This window comes from Harmonia axyridis, chromosome 1 (genome assembly GCF_914767665.1).
Source record: "Harmonia axyridis chromosome 1, icHarAxyr1.1, whole genome shotgun sequence".
Classification (NCBI taxonomy): domain Eukaryota; kingdom Metazoa; phylum Arthropoda; class Insecta; order Coleoptera; family Coccinellidae; genus Harmonia; species Harmonia axyridis.
The window spans coordinates 67,225,965-67,246,416 of record NC_059501.1 but is presented as its reverse complement, the minus strand read 5'-3'; the positions used below and the strand labels follow the sequence as shown (position 1 = coordinate 67,246,416).

At 32.1% G+C, this 20,452-nt stretch overlaps 1 protein-coding gene across 2 annotated transcripts in view; it reads right to left on the bottom strand.

Annotated features, from left to right (window-relative positions):
- LOC123670744 (protein unc-13 homolog B) overlaps nt 1–20,452 on the bottom strand; it is a 637,597-nt gene that overhangs the window by 287,833 nt on the left and 329,312 nt on the right. Inside the window, exon 1 of one of the 2 annotated variants that reach the window (XM_045604284.1) lies at nt 19,888–20,129. The exons of the other annotated variant lie outside the window; for it this stretch is intronic. The gene's annotated coding sequence lies outside the window, so the exon portion shown is untranslated. Of the gene's footprint in view, nt 1–19,887; nt 20,130–20,452 lie in introns of those variants that run through there. 2 annotated transcript variants of the gene reach the window in all.

Sequence of the window (20,452 nt, the reverse complement as noted above, 5' to 3'; positions counted from 1 at the left end):
AAAATAAATTACTGTTCCGTAGAATATAGAAATTCATGAGAAATAGTCAGTTCAGTACTCAGAAGTCATGAACTTGAAGAAGAAAGTAAGGGAAATAGGTTCTCTGAGGTCAGTTCTCAGTGGAAAAACTCCACCAATAGGTGTGGCAATATTCTCCCTTGTTCCTATGTTTGTTTTGCTCGGTTATTTCCACATGCCTTAGGGAAATATAATACCCACAGCTGAAAATTTTATGGAATCATACGTAATGTCATCGAAATCGTACTAATAATACGCGAATATTGCTACCCTGGAAATTTCAAGTTTGTGAATCAATAATATACTGGTTGTGCTATTTGAAATAAGGAAAACGTAGTCTGTTTTCGGTGAAACCGGAAGTTGTAGAGATCTGGAAATATTTTAGGAAAAAAGATCAATGTCTCAAACCCCAATATGCAAAATTTCAGCACAAAATTATGATAAGTTTTCCATAAACGTCCAATATCGACAAAAATTACGCGATAAGTAAATCACGATTTTAAGCTTCATCCGAATTTTCATGCAGAGTACATCATGAGAATCAGAGAAATCCCAGCAAAATATCGAAAAAAAATATAAATAAAGCACTATCGTAAGGTCAGGGGCATTTAATCATTGTTCGTTCATGCACCGATAGCGTCCTTGAAGACCACATATACCTCTAAACAGTTCTGTGATCTCTAAGGGTGCAACAGGTACACAAATGACCGAGCGCTCAGAAGCTCCTGACTTCACATAAGTGCTATCCTGTTTTTTTTTTTTTAATAAATAGATTTTTCATTGGACAAGTTCATTTTATGTCCTCAGAATGCATGGTGCGTGTTTTCAAGATGGTATTGAAATGACTTTTATACGAATTAATTGCAGCCAGTTTGAATTCCAGAAGCAGAATATTTCATATTAGGTAGACTTCAGTATTAATTTTACGACTCGCTCTGCTCGCCGAAGGGGCTCCGCCCCTTGGACCCCGTCACTATGCCGGTAGATCCTTCACTGGGTATCCGGCTAGAAAATAAAAGCTTTTTTTCCGAAACCTTGTATCGTTAGCTGATTTCAGACGATTCACTCGGTATACTATGCTGGTTCTAGGTTGGAATTCTATATGATTTTTTTCCTAGAATATACCGTTTCGCCCTTGCTCACATGAAAATATTTGATGCAAATCCTAACTTTTCATGACGACAAATCAAGGGCGGTCCTAGCCTTAAATTTTGAGGGGGTTCGCCATTTTGGGCTTCGAGTTTTTCTATGGGACCAAATCCCATATTACACCGATATCAAGCCTAACCTCTCAAAAATATTTATATTTAGATATTCATATGAATATTTATATAAGGCGTACAACTTTGCTTCCGCCGCGGCAACGGCGCGCCGTTTTGCAATAGATGGCTGTAACAGTAAGTGGTAGTAGAAATAAATATAACGTAGATGTCACACAATAAGTTTTGGTATTTGTGAACATAACGCCATCGACATGTTAGTCGATTTGTATCTGCATCATAAAGTTATTCACGATTAGCTGCCATACGTCCCGGTACGACGGGACATGTCCCGGTTTGGACCATTGAGTCCCCGTGTCCCGGTTAGTTATTCAATTGTCCCGGTCAGTAATTTGATCGTTATGAGATTCATATTTCCTTATATAGTGTAGGTGAGACAAAATTTGTTTTCATGGAATCTCAACGGATTCCAGTAATCATAAATCTGAAATGCTGTTTCCGTTGCTCAAACATTATTTTTCAGAAACCGAAGGATTGAAAATAAAATTATTAAAATTGTTCAAAAAAATAGTCTTATGCAATCACTTTATTTTATATTGAATCCTTAGAGTACCTTAATATTTCCATATAAAATATTTTCGCTGTCAGTGCGGTACTTACTTCGAAGTAAAATAAAGGCGAGTTTTTTTTTAATTCGACAATGAAACTATCGGTTGTCCAGCGCATAGACTTCACAATACTGCTTCCACTTCCGCCGATATGATTTTAATTTCTGTGCATTCTATTGGTCTTAAAATTTTCAAATATTTTTCGATATTTTTTGTAAGGGTCGAACGATGAAAGGTTTTCGTGAGTATGCAGAAACAACTTACAGCAATGTTCTTTCTTATTCTAGAATTCGATGGCTTTCACTAGTTCTAGCTATTGAACGCTTGCTGAAGCTATGGGTGCCATTGAAAAAAAATTTCTTAGCTGAAAAAAAGGCCTTAAAAGCTGTAACCGATTTTTTTTGACTCTTTATTAGAACTTTATACTCTATTTCTACACAGTCAAGCATTTCTGATTGACAAACCGATTGAAAGTATTGAAAAATCATTAATTACTGTTATTAAAGATTAAAGTAAAAATTAATTGAGAGGATAGGTACTAAGAAAGAGTTGAATGGAAGATTACTAAATAACTATTTCGGAAACCAAACAAGACAAGTCTACAGGGTGGCCACTTTTTTAATGGGTTTGTATTGGTAGCTTTTAAGCCATAAGAGTTAGAAGGTCGGTCAAATGGAGAAAAAATTGCATGCATAGAAGCATTATAAAGCAGTTCAAACAAATCGAGATTATCAGGGCCGGTTATTGAGATATCATAAAAAAAGTAAATTATGTCATTTTGATTTTTCTTTTTTTCCCACTTTATTTAAAATATTATCAAAAAATGTTACATGAATTTTTTATTCGACAGTAAATTATCCTCAATTTGACGTATTCAGATTTCGTATCCAGCGTTTCGAACTCTCTGGGACACCCTCAACCTCATTTTTTTCAATACGGACCTGCATATTTTATGACATTTTTCGAAATAACTTTTAACGCTGAATTCAACGATATATCACACAATGTCATTCAAAGTTGATTTTCAGATGATTTTGACCCTCATCCAAATTTAATGGTGTGTATGTAAGAAAAAATAAGTTTATTAACGATATCAATGTTCTGACCCAAATTCAATCGAACCCAGAAAAAAATCGAGAACTGTGGCCAGTGAATGGAATTTTTCAAAAACTGCTGTTAATAAAATAGTCAACAGACGCGAATACAATGATTTCAAATTTGAATACCAAGCCTTGCACAAATTATATCGTAATGATCTCAAAATAAAGTTCGATTCTGTAATTTGTTTCAACGGAACAAATGACAAATACAACAATAGTGATACCTCGCGAGAAAATTGAGAATGTTTCGAAAGGTATTCAAGGAGACCAAACAAGCAAATGTATAAGAAGTATGGGTTCCAGAACCGTAAAGTGTACCTATTTTACAAAATGGTGGACATTTCAAACACTTACTTCATTAATTTTCATTTACTTTCGAATAATCATCTGATTTTTCTTTCGTTAAATGATACTTTCGTTTAATTATTATGAATTGAAATATTTCAATGATTATTATAAAAGAAGAACCAAGAAACCAGTATACTGGTTTCTTGCTTTGATCCTAATATGTTCCATTTAGTTCAAGATGGGTAAGTTGACTTTCTTATCGAAATTTATTGCATATTGCATGTTGCCAATTAAACTGAATAAAGGTAATACAAATCCGACCCAAAGAAAATTGGATAAGGGTCAAAATCACCTGAAAATCTACTTTGAATGATATATCGTTGAATTCAGCGTTAAAAGTTATTTCGAAAAATGTCATAAAATATGCAGGTCCGTATTGAAAAAATTGAGGTTGAGGGTGTCCCAGAGAGTACGAAACGTTGGAAACGAAATCTGATTACGTCAAATTGAGGATAATTTACTGTCGAATAAAAAATTCCTGTGACATTTTTTGATGATATTTGAAATAAAGTGGGAAAAAAAGAAAAATCAAAATGACATAATTTACTTTTCTTATATCTAAGTATATATAAAACCGCTTGCACATATACGTCAAACTATAAACGTAAAATCACAGCCCAAACGGGACCATCTAGAGCAAAAATGACAAGAATAAGACCCCCCTCAAAATCGTCTGGAGATCCCGGGAAAAATCCCAAACCTTCGATTCTCCCCGCGGTTTTCGAGTATACGGGGTGTTTCGGATCATTTTGACATTTCAAGTCCCATATTTCTGTGGTATCTGTGGACAATTTGGCTGTCAGTGTCATGTTAATAATAAATATTCCATTTCGATATATGAAAGTTCTTGAAAAAGTTTGCAGTTTCCAAAATTGTTATTCAATATTTAAATAATGCCGACAGATAAAATGCAAAGTCTTCGGCGAATCGAAAATTCGATAGATATTTGTCAAAATTTGGAAATGAACATTGATATCATCATCGAATGCATTTTCCTCAACTCAGGTTCGTTTGAAGGGTTTGTATTATTTGGATGAATGTTACTTTATTTCAGGAATTTTTCGTTTATTTTCCACAAACTATAAAACTACATTCCCTTTCGTGAGAATTTGAATTTATTGCGACAGAAGATGGAACTACCAAAGAGAACAGAAGCTTCATTCATCAATTCAGTCTTGGATTGGAGTAAAAGTTATGCTACTATGAAACAGTATTAAACAGATAGAAAAACTCCTTATAGATAATTCACAATTGGCTTTATTACTGGAAAAAAAGAGCCAAGTTAGTCAGATAATAGTCGAAAGTTTCCATGTGTTTTTTGAATATCTAAAATATACACTTTTACGACAGAGGAGTGCAAAAATATAAGTGACCACTCCGTTTTTGAAGAATTTGAGTGCAGTGCTGTTGAATTTATAATGAATAAGTCAAATCTTTCATACTAATAATTTCAACTATATATACCCTGTTATATTATTTTCCGCTCAACTGAAACATGTATTAATAAACCTTGGAAATTAGAGACTCTCAAACTTATAACCTGATTTCTCAAAAAGGTTTTACCAAGATAAGATATTATAGGTAATTGCTTATGAGGTAACATAGGCCATGGGTATTTGAAAGGCAAGTCTATTCATTATGTCTCTTTTTAGTTGGTTTATTATAGCTATACTGAATATTTCTAAAAATAACATTCACTTTAGATGTGAATTAATTAAATTTGGACTTATGCATCATATCATATATGACTATGAAATTGAGAAAGACATATTCTTCTAAATTCCATTATTAAGTCTTTTGAATAGTACTTTGAAGATATTGATTTCAATAACGTATGGAATATATCAGTTAAAATACTAGTCAAAATGTAACGACAGAAATAAATTTTGAAGGATCATTCAGTATATGAAGAATTTTAACATGGCAGTCACTTTCGAAATTGGTATCAATTTTGCAGCAATTCAATGAAGGTATAAAATACTTTAAAAAGCAACTATTTATTGAAAATTTCCATGTCATGAATGATCAAATTTGTATACAAATGTAGATACCTACCTATTTGTTCACTAAAGTTTCCAATCTTTTAATCGTTATAGGAATAGGTGCTATATGGCCATTTCAAAAATGCTATCCTACTGATTTATTCATTGCTTTTCATTTTGGTAAAAATTAAATTTTTCATTGATTCAGATCCAAAGTTAACATTTGAAAAAATCAAGTCAAACCCACTAATATGGGTCAATAGTATTGGTCGATACAATTTTAGTACCGATTTCAAATACTCAGTTCCTTTTGACTGAAGTAAAAATTGAACAATGATCTTTGTATCTTGAAATGAGTTTTGCATTTTTCCAGTGTTCAACAATGAGATAATTATTAAATTGACTCAAGAAATTAACAGAGTATGCTATATCAGGACTAGTTAATACTGCTAAAGATGTTAATAAACCTATTAATTTCTTATATGGTTCATCATTACAACTCTCTTTTGTTGAATCAAAATTCAATTTAGTTTTCACATGTTCACAATCAGACATGTTGAATTATTGCAATACATATTTGAAGAATATAATCGATAGCTTTACTACCTTTTCCATAATTTCTAGTAATATTCATCCCTAATCATTTTTTAGCTTCCCCTAATTTCTTAATCATAAAATTTTCTATCAGAAAATTAATTCAGAATTAACATTAGTTGAAACAAAAAGTCATCCACGTACAATGCAACAATAGTAAGCCAATTATTTTTTGATTTATGTAAATACTATGATCAATTGTTGATCTTTTGAAACTTATATCTATCAAAATTTTATTTACTATATAGGACATAAATTGCCCTGTTTAATTCACTTCTGAGTAAAACCCAGAGCCACAAGTCTCGTTGTATAACATAGCATCAATACAATCTTCAGATACTAAAAAACTCCTCAGTTCGTCAGGAATTTCCAATAGGTCCTTCAAATTGTTGCAATTATATTGTATTTCTTCCCAAAATATGGAATAGAAGAATAATTTGCTGCTCAACTGAAAAATGTATTGATAAACCTTGGAAATGAGGGACTTCTTATAACCTGATTTCTCAGATATGGGTATCCGAAAGGTAGATCTATTATTCATTCTGCCTCTTTTCAGTTTGTTTATTACAGCTATACTGAATATTCCTAAAACAAAAATCTCACTGTAGGTCTTTTCATAGATCTTATCGAACGATTATGTAAATTCAATATTTGTCAAAACTGAAAATAAACATTGAATGCAATTTCTTTATTTCAGGTAATATTTCTATTAATGAGTCAATTGAATAAATGTAACTTCATTTTAGGGCTCACAAGTAAATATCCAATGGAATGATAGCCCTTAAAATATATCTATTATTCATTTTGAATTGACTTACAAGAATATCAATATTTTCATCGGCAAGACATAAAACGACAAATTTTCTTTCAAAGTTGAAATTCAGAGAAAAATATGCTAATAATTGTCTATTGTAACTATTAAATGAACAAAAAAAGGACCATAAAAAGGATTACAACTTAACTAACAAACATAAACTTTTTTTGTCAATTTTTCCCACCCAATCATCAATTAAATTTGGACTTATGCATCATACATGTCTCTATAAAGAAGAAATGTGCTAATTTAAAATCTTAATGTTGGGATTATATTATTATTCAATATTCTCTAAAAATTTTTTACAAACTTATAAGCACGAATACCTTTCTTGAAAGACTGACGCTCACATTTTGATTATTCATTTCTCCCAAATTCTTCAAAGAAAGGAATTGCCATTTCTGGAAAAATGAGATCTGAGGATTTGGTTGATATCGGTTATTTTTTATTCATTATTAAAGAATACAATATACGATTTATATTTCAACAAATTTTTAAGACATGCGTATGACTGACATTATGATCATAGAGAAATCTTTGTTTATGGTTATGACTGCGTTCGGCAAATCCACACTAGGGATGGGCAAAGGTCAGAAAACTATCGATATCTATACAGGGTCTTTCACGAGGAACCTCACCCATATTTATACGGGAAACTACTGAACGTATTTTCATGAAATTCAGCAGTTATTAGTATTTCACGATGCTGATGAAATCTAAAATATTTTCAAGGCATGAGCACCTCCGGTTTTTCCGGAAATGACGTCAACTTCCGATTTTCAAATTAGAACACCATTTTTTTATTGCAGAAATAGATTCCTTAGAAAATTTCAAGTTATTTTGATGTAACATTTTTCAGTTTTGGTTGGAAAATTCTCTCTGAGCGGGAAAATTGAAAAAAAAATCGAAAATAGAGCTCCGCTGAAACAAGAATAACTTCGAGGTTTTTGGATGGAAAATTTTCATTTTTGGGATTTTTCAGGATGTAAGATTGATGTATCCACTTTAAAAATCGAAATCGCGATTCATGATACAGGGGATGAAAAAATCGCTTTCAAAGTTAGGGATGACAAAATCGTGAAAAATCAATTTTTTCAAATTAGAACCCCATTTTTTTATGGCCGATATTGAATCTACGTTAAAAAATAATGTGAGTGTATACATCACACCCTTGCCCTAAAATGGATATTTTCTGAGTTATTCACAAAAAACTGTTTTTCGTCTTGAATTTTCAGCTATTTCTTTTCCCTTCACGCCAAAAAGTTGAAATTTTCAGGAACTGTTATCTGAACCATGCTGTAGATTTTTCACCCCTTCTTGAAACCGACTTCAAGTTACTATTAGGAGAACCAGGGCAAACTCTCGCAGTTATAACTAGAGAATTTCTCAAGTTTGTCATGGTTCTGTTAATGGTATCTCTCGTTGGTCTGGGTCGGTCAGGAAACCTCTCAATGAACAGTCGAATCGTTCTATCTACAACTTTATTACATTCTCCATGAAGTAGAATGAGATTTAAATAATCTTCATTGGTAACATTAGGCATAGTGATTGATTTTATAACTTAATACGAATTATCACCAAATTAATAGTAAACACAAAATGCTACTGAATAGAGAGAAATTTGGCAGATGTAATTAATGATACTATTATTAAAAAAAAAGAATGTAACATGGTAAGTTTTTGCATATGGTTCATAAGGAATTATTTATTTATCACTGGAGAGAAAACCGATGGCCGATTAGTTGAAATAAAGAGGTTTCCGATACAAATTCGAATCAAAATTCGCCATCTATTTAGGAACAACCTGTAACTTTTTTCTCTTGCATATTAGGGTAGTAAAATCTAAAATATGGTTTAAGTAACAGTTCCTGAAAATTTCATCTTTTTGGCGTGAAGGGAAAAGAAATAGCTGAAAATTCAAAACAGTTTTTTGTGAATAACTCAGAAAATATCCACTTTAGGGCAAAGGTGTGATGCATACACTCACATTATTTTTTAACGTAGATTCAATATCTGCCATAAAAAAATGGGGTTCTACTTTGGAAAAATTGATTTTTCACGATTTTGTCATCCCTAACTTTGAAAGCGATTTTTTCACCCCCTGTATCATGAATCGCGATTTCGATTTTTAAAGTGGATACATCAATCTTACATCTTGAAAAATCCCAAATATGAAAATTTTCCATCCAAAAACCTCGAAGTTATTCTTGTTTCAGCGGAGCTCTATTTTCGATATTTTTTTCGAATTTTCTCGCTCAGAGAGAATTTTCCAACCAAAACTGAAAAATGTTACACCAAAATAACTTGAAATTTTCTAAGGAATCTATTTCTGCAATAAAAAAATGGTGTTCTAATTTGAAAAACGGAAGTTGACGTCATTTCCGGAAAAACCGGAGGTGTTCATGCCTTGAAAATATTTTAGATTTTATCAGCATCGTGAAATACTTATAAGTGCTGAATTTCATGAAAATACGTTCAGTAGTTTCCCGTATAAATATGGGTGAGGTTCCTCGTGAAAGACCCTGTATATTGTATCGATAATTTCTGACACTATCGAAATGTATCGAAATATGTAAGAGTAAAATATCGATATATATCGCTGTGATATTTTGGTGTGAGAAAATTCTGTTGATTTGAATAAAGTTTTTCTATCATAGAGGATAATAATAAGATTCAGATGACAAGATTCAGTGGAAAACGACATATTTAGTAGTTTGCTTCCATTTTTATGGAGTATTTTGTCCTCCTGAACATTTATAGGGACATTGATGTTGACGAGGACGCTGTGATTACAAGGTTTTCAAAGGGTTCAAAGTTTTAAAGACCAAATTAGATTTTGTGATGTAGTTGCCAATTGTCTTCTTTTTTTCATATTAAACAATCTAATTTTTTTTAAATTTCTACCTGAATGGTTAAAACCCTGATAGGTAAATAATGGCATTATAATACAACAAATACATAAGGGTACAACTTTTTTTGCGAAATTTGTAATTTGTAAAAAACTGGTTATACATTTATAATTCAAAGTATTGCCCATCGCTGGTCACTACTTTCTCCCATCTTTCGGACAGCGTACGAATTGAAAAAACTGGTCATCTTTTGAAGCGATCCACGAATCGATTCAAGTTTTTACTTCTTCATAAGATCGGAAGTGTTGGTCAGCCAGGCCGTGTGCTATTAATTGAAACAAGTGATAGTCCGTGGGAGCAACGTCTAGAGAATACGTCGGGTAGGGTTGTGGGGTAGGAATTCCCATTTTAACGTTTCCAAGTATATCTTGACTACTTTCGCAACATGGGGTCGAGCATTGTCATGCAGTAAAATCAATTCATCTTCTCTCTCGTTGTATTGCGACGGTTTGTTTTTCAATGCTCGGTACAAACGCATTAATTGCGTTCGATAACGATCGCCTGTGATTCTTTCAGTCATAATACACTACGCCGAGCTGGTCCCACCAAATACTGAGCATGTCCTTAGAACCGTGAATATTCGGTTTGGCCGTCGATGTGGAAGCATTGTCAGGATATCCTCATGATTTTATGCGCTTGGGATTATCGTAATGAACCCATTTTTCGTCTCCAGTCCCAATCCGATGCAGAAACCCCTTCCGTCTTTTTCTTGCAAGCAGCTGTTCACAAGTAAATAAACGTCGTTCAAACACCTCGCGGCTTCAACTCGTACCGCACCCAATTTCCTTGTTTCTTAGTCATTCCTATGACTTTCAGGCGTTTTGAAATGGCTTTTAGTGTCACTCCTATTGATCCTACAATTATTGTTGCGTTTGACATGAGTCTTGATCAATTATTGCCTCCAATTCTGCATCTTCAAAAAACTTCTCTCTTCCACCGCGATGCTGGTCTTCGACATCAAAATCACCATTCTTGAAGCGTTGAAACCACTCATCTATATCTTTATTTATTTAATCAAACGGAACAAGCCATTTTACAGATGTACCAGAAAATAACTAAACCTAGACATAAACAATATCGTTGGTACGTTCTTCCACCAATATCGTTCTCACTATAGGTATTTGAAAGCATTCGATGAACCTCAGCCGCGGATTTTTTCATATTTTAATGGAAAATTGAAACCTCCTGCAAATGACGAGAATTTGGCTCGTAAGCTAACATGGTTAATCGTGAATAACTTTATGATGCAGACACAAATCGACTAACATGTCAATGGCGTTATGTTCACAAATACCTAAACTTATTGTATGACATCTACGATATATTTATTTCTACTACCACTTACCGTTACAGCCATCTATTGCAAAACGGTGGACGCAAAGTTGTACGCCTTATATAAATATTCATATGAATATCTAAATATAAATATTTTTGAGAGGTAAGGCTTGATATCGGTATAATCTGGGATTTGGTCCCATAGAAATACTCGAAGCACATAACGGCGAACCCCCTCAAAATTTAAGGCTAGGACCGCCCTTGATTTGTCGTCATGGAAAGTTATTTGCATCAAATATTTTCATGTGAGCAAGGGCGAAACGGTATGTTCTAGGAAAGAAGTCATATAGAATTCTACCCTAGAATCAGCATAGGATACCGAGTGAATCGTCTAAAATCAGCTAACGATACAAGGTTTCCGAAAAAAATCTTTTATTTTCTAGAGGGATACCCAGTGAAGGATCTACCGGCATAGTGACGGGGTCCAAGGGGCGGAGCCCCTTCGGCGAGCAGAGCGAGTCTCAATAATAATGCTTCTATGCATGCAACTTTTTTTCCATTTGACCGACTTTCTAACTCTTATGGTTTAAAAGTTACCAATACAATCCCATTAAAAAAGTGGCCACCCTGTAGACTTGTCATGTTATGAGTTTCCATATAGTTTTATAATACGTCATAATCTCAAACAATTTATTAATATGAATTTCTACCAAGTAAAGACCGATCCCATCAAGAAGATCTGGGCATACTGGCAACGTTGCAGATTATTTGGCATTTGACAGACGTTACGTATTGAACATAATTGCCGCCACCGGATATAAACAATGAATAAAATAGTAGTTTTTGACGAGAAAAAGCCATTTTTCTTTAGGGAAAAGCTTGAAATGTGATTAATTAATCATTTCTAACGAGAATCAGTTGATAAAATACAAGAAAACTAGCTATTAATGTGGATAACCTTACCTTCATCAAGCCAATTTTACAAATTTTCAAAAAAAACCAGCAGGATTGAGGAATTTATGTCACCGGATTCGTGATCTAATACCCAAAATTAATAAGTAAGCAAAATTTCATCACTTTTGAATCATTATCAAAATTAATTCTATATAGTAAACATTCACCTGTTTTTCTTTTCAGAAGATGGATTATTATACAGGATTTGGATGGATAATTATACAGGATTTTTATTTGTGGAATATCAATTAGAAATATCTAGAGATGTTGGACCAATTCAAGTCTGAAAATTGAGATTAAAGCTTCAAATTATTAACTAATTTGTAAAGAAATACACAATATTTGATCAACTATTATATAGGGTGTATATATTTGAAGTAGTAATTAGTCATTTTTGGAGAAATGAGACATTTTGAAATCTGAAATTCTCATTTCTCTAGAAATGGCAATTTCTTTCTTATTTAAAAAATTTGGGAAAAATGCATAATCAAAATGTGAGAGTTATTATCAGTCAATAGAAATACTACGTGAAATAAAGAAACTGCATTCAATGTTTATTTTCAGTTTTGACAAATATTGAATTTACATAATCATTCGATAAGATCTATGAAAAGACCTACAGTGAAATGTTGTTTTAGGAATATTCAGTATAGCTGTAATAAACAAACTGAAAAGAGGCAGAATGAATAATAGATCTACCTTTCGGATACCCATATCTGAGAAATCAGGTTATAAGAAGTCCCTCATTTCCAAGGTTTATCAATACATTTTTCAGTTGAGCAGCAAATTATTCTTCTATTCCATATTTTGTGAAGAAATACAATATAATTGAACAATTTGAAGGACCTATTGGAAATTCCTGACGAACTAAGGAGTTTTTTAGTATCTGAAGATTGTATTGATGCTATGTTATAGAACGAGACTTGTGGCTCTGGGTTTTACTCAGAAGTGAATTAAACAGGGCAATTTATGTCCTATATAGTAAATAAAATTTTGATAGATAAAAGTTTCAAAAGATCAACAATTGATCATAGTATTTAAATAAATCAAAAAATAACTGGCTTACTATTGTTGCATTGTACATGGATGACTTTTTTGTTTTAACTAATGTTAATTCTGAATGAATTTTCTGATAGAAAATTTTATGATAAAGAAATTAGGGGAAGCTAAAAAATGATTAGGGATGAATATTACTAGAAATTATGGAAAAGGTAGTAAAGCTATCGATTATATTCTTCAAATATGTATTGCAATAATTCAACATGTCTGATTGTGAACATGTGAAAACTAAATTGAATTTTGATTCAACAAAAGAGAGTTGTAATGATGAACCATATAAGAAATTAATAGGTTTATTAATATCTTCAGCAGTATTAACTAGTCCTGATATAGCATACTCTGTTAATTTCTTGAGTCAATTTAATAATGATCTCATTGTTGAACACTGGAAAAGTGCAAAACTCATTTCAAGATACAAAGATAATTGTTCAATTTTTACTTCAGTCAAAAGGAACTGAGTATTTGAAATCGGTACTAAAATTGTATCGGCCAATACTATTGACCCATATGGGTCAATAACTACATTGACTTGATTTTTTCAAATGTTAACTTTGGATCTGAATCAATGAATAATTTAATTCTTACCAAAATGAAAAGCAATGAATAAATCAGTAGGATAGCATTTTTGAAATGGCCATATAGCACCTATTCCTATAACGATTAAAAGATTGGAAACTTTAGTGAACAAATAGGTAGGTATCAACATTTTTATACAAATTTGATCATTCATTCATGACATGGAAATTTTCAATAAATAGTTGCTTTTTAAAGTATTTTATACCTTCATTGAATTGCTGGAAAATTGATACCAATTTCGAAAGTGACTGCCATGTTAAATTCTTCATATACTGAATGATCCTTCAAAATTTATTTCTGTCGTAACATTTTGACTAGTATTTCAACTGATATATTCCATACGTCATTGAAATCAATATCTTCAAAGTACTATTCGAAAGACTTATAATGGAATTTAGAAAAATATGTCTTTCTCAATTTCATAGTCATATATGATATGATGCATAAGTCCAAATTTAATTAATTCACATCTAAAGTGAATGTTATTTTTAGAAATATTCAGTATAGCTATAATAAACCAACTAAAAAGAGACATAATGAATAGACTTGCCTTTCAAATACCCATGGCCTATGTTACCTCATAAGCAATTACCTACAATATCTTATCTTGGTGAAACCTTTTTGAGAAATCAGGTGATAAGTTTGAGAGTCTCTAATTTCCAAGGCTTATTAATACATGTTTCAGTTGAGCGGAATATAATATAACAGGGTATATATAGTTGAAATTATTAGTATGAAAGATTTGACTTATTCATTATAAATTCAACAGCACTGCACTCAAATTCTTCAAAAACGGAGTGGTCACTTATATTTTTGCACTCCTCTGTCGTAAAAGTGTATATTTTAGATATTCAAAAAACTCATGGAAACTTTTGACTGTTATCTGACTAACTTGGCTCTTTTTTTTTCCAGTAATAAAGCCAATTGTGAATTATCTATAAGGAGTCTTTCTATCTGTTTAATACTGTTTCATAGTAGCATAACTTTTACTCCCATCCAAGACTGAATTGATGAATGAAGCTTCTGTTCTCTTTGGTAGTTCCATCTTCTGTCGCAATAAATTCAAATTCTCACGAAAGGAAATGTAGTTTTATAGATTGTGGAAAATAAACGAAAAATTCATGAAATAAAGTAACATTCATCCAATCAATTCCAAATAATACAAACACTTAAAACAAACCTGAATTGAGGAAAATGCATTCGATGATATAAATGTTCATTTCCAAATTTTGACAAATATCTATCGAATTTTCGATTCGCCGAAGACTTTGCATTTTATCTGTCGGCATTTATTTAAATATTGAATAACAATTTTGGAAACTGCAAACTTTTTCAAGAACTTTCATATATCGAAATGGAATATTTATTATTAACATGACACTGACAGCCAAATTGTCCATAGATACCACAGAAATATGGAACTTGAAATGTCAAAATGATCCGAAACACCCCGTATACTCGAAAACCGCGGGGAGAATCGAAGGTTTGGGATTTTTCCCGGGATCTCCAGACGATTTTGAGGGGGGTCTTATTCTTGTCATTTTTGCTCTAGATGGTCCCGTTTGGGCTGTGATTTTACGTTTAAAGTTTGACGTATATGTGCAAGCGGTTTTATATATACTTAGATTAATCTATTAGTTACTTGTTGCAGCTTTTATTTTTGGTCTCCTTATTACAAACTCATTCCTATCGAACTTTCATAACAGAAAGTAATTGATGATGCAAACAAAATCGACGTTCACTAATACAAAAGGAAGAAAAAGCATCCAAGACCTACTTCAAAAGTTTGAATGTAATTTATCGAGCCGTGACGTCATTTGTTTTGATGGATACCCCAAGTGAACAGTTTTATTTTTCATGCCTGTAGGGAATACATGTCGGAGATATTAATCTTCCTTCGAATATAAAAACTTTTTGTATAATACACTTAAAGTTAAATTATAACAGGTCAATTTATAAAACTTCGGTTATTAATAATTCTCGAACCACTAATTGAATTTGAATGGATTTTTAATAAGTCTCTGATAAAGGTCAATTACCGGTAGCGAGAAGTGGTAAGAAATATTGAATATTCATTGTACAGTTCGAGATAATTTCAGGAAGGAGTTGAGTTTCTTAAGGTTATTCTATTTGTTCGAAAATATTATAGTTGTAGTCAAATTCGATAGATTACAATTTTCGAGAATAATTCAGGACTTAATTTTGTCCACATTCAAGGGTTATATGTTGGCAATTTACACTCTATTCGAGCGTTGAATTCCATTGTGTTAATGATAACAACATAGTTTCTGGTTCCTAGACTTTCTAGTCGTATGCTGGTTAGTTCTTTGCCTAGGGATTTGATTACTTCATACTCATTTACTTCTAGAATATAATTGTCATCTAGTAGAATATGGTGAACAAATGAAATTATGCTGTGATGTAGCTCTGTATTTCGTAGATATTCTTTTTATTTTACAATCGTTTCATTGTGATTTTCATCTCATATATTCTTTCAAGTGAAAAACAAATAGCAACGAAGATAAAATAGGGCAAAACTCGAATACCACCAATTTGTATGAATTCCAAATCAGGACCAATTTCATCAAAAAGGTATACGTATACATCAAAGATTAAATGTGTACCTCTTTGTTGAAATTACCGTATATTTTAGCATCTTTACTAGCTTCAAACTTCAATATTAGTAGGATAATGTATTATACACGGTGTCCATAAAGTATGGAACAAATTAATTTTTAGCTAAACAGACCATTTCAAGAGATAATCCTGAAACACGTCGATTTTTAATTTCAATTTACCGTATTTTCAAATAATAATCTGATATACAGGGTGAATTAATTTCGAATAATGACGTCACCGTCATTTTTTTTTAATGTAACACCCCGATTTTGTCTCAATTTTCGGAATACTCTAGCTGAGCTGATTCCAAAATGTATCACATGTTGATTCCAATTGGTACAGGGTGGACAAAAATACAATAGTTTTGTGTGTGCTCATAAAGTAACGCGTAACATTCTTTATTAGTTAAATTAACAATATTCTCAAAAATTCTAATTGTCTAGCGGCAATTGGTTTGAATGTAACACCCTGTAGTTTGTTACATTTTTAGATTAATAAAAGCAGACAGAATATGAAAGAAATTATTTCTCATTTTAATACATTTTTATTAATCTAAAAATGTAACAAACTACAGGGTGTTACATTCAAAGCAATTGCCTGTAAAAAATAAGTATTTGTGATAATATTGTTAATTTAACTAATAAAGAATGTTACGCGTTACTTTATGAGCACAGACAAAACTAATGTATTTTTGTCTGTTAAGCTAAAAATGAATTTGTTCCATACTTTACGGACACAGTGTATATTATCCTACAAATATTAAAATAAAAACGATTTGTGAAACCTAAAATATGCACAAAATGATGTCAGAAACTATCATATATACACTCATAGTAGTATAGATGGTAATAATAGATGACTATCATTTGAAATATGAGAGAATATATTATTAAGATGATCTTGTTAATTATTGAATTCAAAGATTTTATGTATTCATATAACTCGAAATACATCATGAAAAAAAATTTCATTATTTTCGACAAGAAAAACAGGAATATTCGTTTTCCAAAATGAAGATTTGTTTACTGAAACCGTGAAAAAATCAATCCATTTTGAATAGAATGTAAAATTTGTTGATGAAATAAATACAGGTCATGATATTCCAGGATAATTGGAGAAAGGACGCACCCATATTCAACATTTTAAGAACTTTTTGTTACGCATGACCATCACGTTCTATAGTAAATATCGCAGTTGAAAGAATTATTCATATTGAATACAAATACAAGCTCAGTGCTGGTTCAAAAACTGAAGAGATTCAAATTGAATATGTAAAGATTGTTGTTCTCAAAAATCAGATTCACTCAAAAATACTCAATCATTCATATCTACAACACAGTCAATACTAAAGTTAAGTGACCCCATTTGAACGATAGATTAATACTAAATAGAAAATATATAATCATAAATATGACAGAAAAAATAGCTTCCAATCTATATATTATTTGAAAATGTTCAATTCTAAAAGCCAGCGATCAGACTTTCGATATTTTACGAGGTATTTTAGTAAGCTACATTTTAATGCTAGGTATACTATTTGACTAGCCGTAAGTGTAATAAGAAATCACTATCCCCATGCTCAATCAAAATACGTCAAAATTGACGTGTTACATAATTCTTGATTCATAAAGCGCGTTTTTATTTGACAATTTTATTTCTAAAGAAATAAAAGCCGTATTAAGAGTCCAAAACACTATGTAACAAATTGAAGAGTAACTGAACTCTTGACAATGTAATAGAGTATCATTATTTTCATCGAGGAAAAAATTTCCTCGTTGAACCATAAAATAAACAAACAAGACAAGTAGGGGGGAATACTGATTCGTAACCAACCTCAAAAAACCTCCTATCTCATTAACATTTTCCCGATGTGCTTACAAAGAGGAAAGAATGTGAATATGGAGGAAATCCAAATAAAAATAAGAATACCAACACTTTTTCCTTCTAACGAATTCCTCTGGTAGCTACGCAACCATAATTCTGTGGAATGAAAGAATATTGTTTTATCTCCCGAGTAATTAATTCTTTTTTCATTCGTGTTGAGGATAATTTAATTTTCAGCATGCGCCGAGAATAATTGTTTTTGAATTCTTTCGGTTATTTTCCTCTTCTCAGATTATGAGATCCAACGCGCAGCGCAGTTCTTTGAAACAGTTGCATATAGTGTGTGGTATTGCGACTCACTGGCTATGAATAATTTAATAATTTTGTATTCATAAGTGAATATAATCTGTGTGATATCAGATTCATATCTGTTGAACAATAATATTTCTATCGTTTTAGTGAATTTTTACAATAGAACTCAATATTGATTTTATACCTAATCGAATATAGAAATGACGATTTCAAAGGTATGTTAAAATCGCCGACCAATATCTAGAGTAGAATGTTATTGTTATATGATTATGTAGGAACAAAGTATAAGTATTAATAATATAAGTTATTCAATAATCAAAGTATTCAACAATGAGTTTGTTTTTATGGTGTAAGAAATTACTGGAGCATGTTGATTATTCTAGGAATTATTTTCTGAAGAAGTGTATGTAGGTACCTGTACAATAGAGTAATAGTGATAATGGTATATCGAATCTGTATGAAAAGTTTCTAAAATGCAATGATTCCAAGCTTTTCATATTAAATATTTTTTCGACAACCGTCCGGAAAGTGCTCACTTCCCGGCCGCTTTTTCTCTGAGAAAGTAGCATTTCCCGGCCTAGTCCGGAAAGTACGTACTTCCCGGACTAGGCCGGAAAAGAATCATAGAATCCATAGCAATCGAGATAACGGCTGACAGTTCATATGAAATTAGTTGTCAAAAATTTGCATGTTTTTTGATCGCAATCGCAATAAAATATGGAAAGCAGCAGCGATAGTGTTATTTTACATGGTTGCCGAAAAAATATTGTACTCAACATGCCCGAAAATGTTTTTTTGGACTCACAGACTTGTCTATCGTCCAAAAAAACCTTATTTTCCGGACTTGTTACGTAAATTACTATTTTCGTCAACCGTCCGGGAAATGTTCACTTTTTTCTCTGAGAAAGTAGCATTTCCCGGCCTAGTCCGGAAAGTACGTACTTCCCGGACTAGGCCCGAAAAGAATCACGTCGTTTGTGTCATTGTGTCATGACTCGCTTACGCTCGTCCTGGAATTTTGTCTATTCGTCCAAAAAAACCCTATTTTCCGGACTCGTTACGTAAATTACTATTACCTTTAGTAAGGCCCTTTGTCTGTACGAAATTCTATCAAAGAAAATCCACAAAATTAATCGAATCGAAGTTTCCACATTCGAGTTTTCCACATTTATTAAAACTGTTCTGATTATTTTTGGAATTCGAAACCGAAATACACAATATTTTTCATTATTTTAAGGGCAGTTCATCTGAATGTCTGACTGAGGTATTCATTAGATTCATCTTAAATTACTGAAAAACTGAGAATGGCTGCACTCTTGGGTACTAATATAATGATCTACAACATATAGCGAATAAAAATATTCAGTATAAGAATATTCAAAAAATATTTACAGGATTTTGATTTATCGAAATTCAAAATTCATCAAAAAAGTATTGGTAACTAACCAATACTTCAAAGATGATAGGCCACAAGGACTCAAGTCTTCTAGTTATATGCATATAATGCAAAATTCTATCATGAAAACATTCTTGTAGTATCAGATTGAGAGCCTGAGAAACTGCCAATTCTGTTATTAGTTTGCCACTCTGCAATTCTTAACCGAATGTTAAACAATATACAAAATATCATGCCAAGAGTGCTCTTTCCATCCATAATAACATCTGAACGACTGACCTGAACAGCCAATACTGAATCTGTAGAACACGAAAACACATCGTATCTTCACACTAGTTCTTAAGTATTTTACACCACTTCATTTTATCGACGTAATATCCTTTTATTTCATTGTGCAAGTGTTCAGTCTTCATTTTCGACACTCATATTTGTAGGCACTAAAGACCACTTCGTTTTATTCCTGAAATAAAAAGTCGGCGATTCTCACACTAAACATAACGTAATGGGAGATGAACTTAAAAGCCTGAAGTCGAACTGGGGATCAAGAGATGACTCAGGGAGAAGTGAGAAGAGAATGCTTTCAAGGAGGATATATGGGTCGTTGATATCGAGCTGGATATCCAATTTCGTAGCAGAAAGCTGTAAGAAACTGCGACAGCTTCGCCAGGTATAGTATCTTTTTTGAATGGGGTGAAACATCATTGTTTTCAATTAACAATTTTTACCATTTCAGAGTGAAATAATGATAGATTGGAATTATCTTCCCTATGATGTATAGAATCCTTGAATGATGGTGTTCAAACGTATTTACCCTGTTAGAATGGTGGGATGAAAGAAGAGAGTG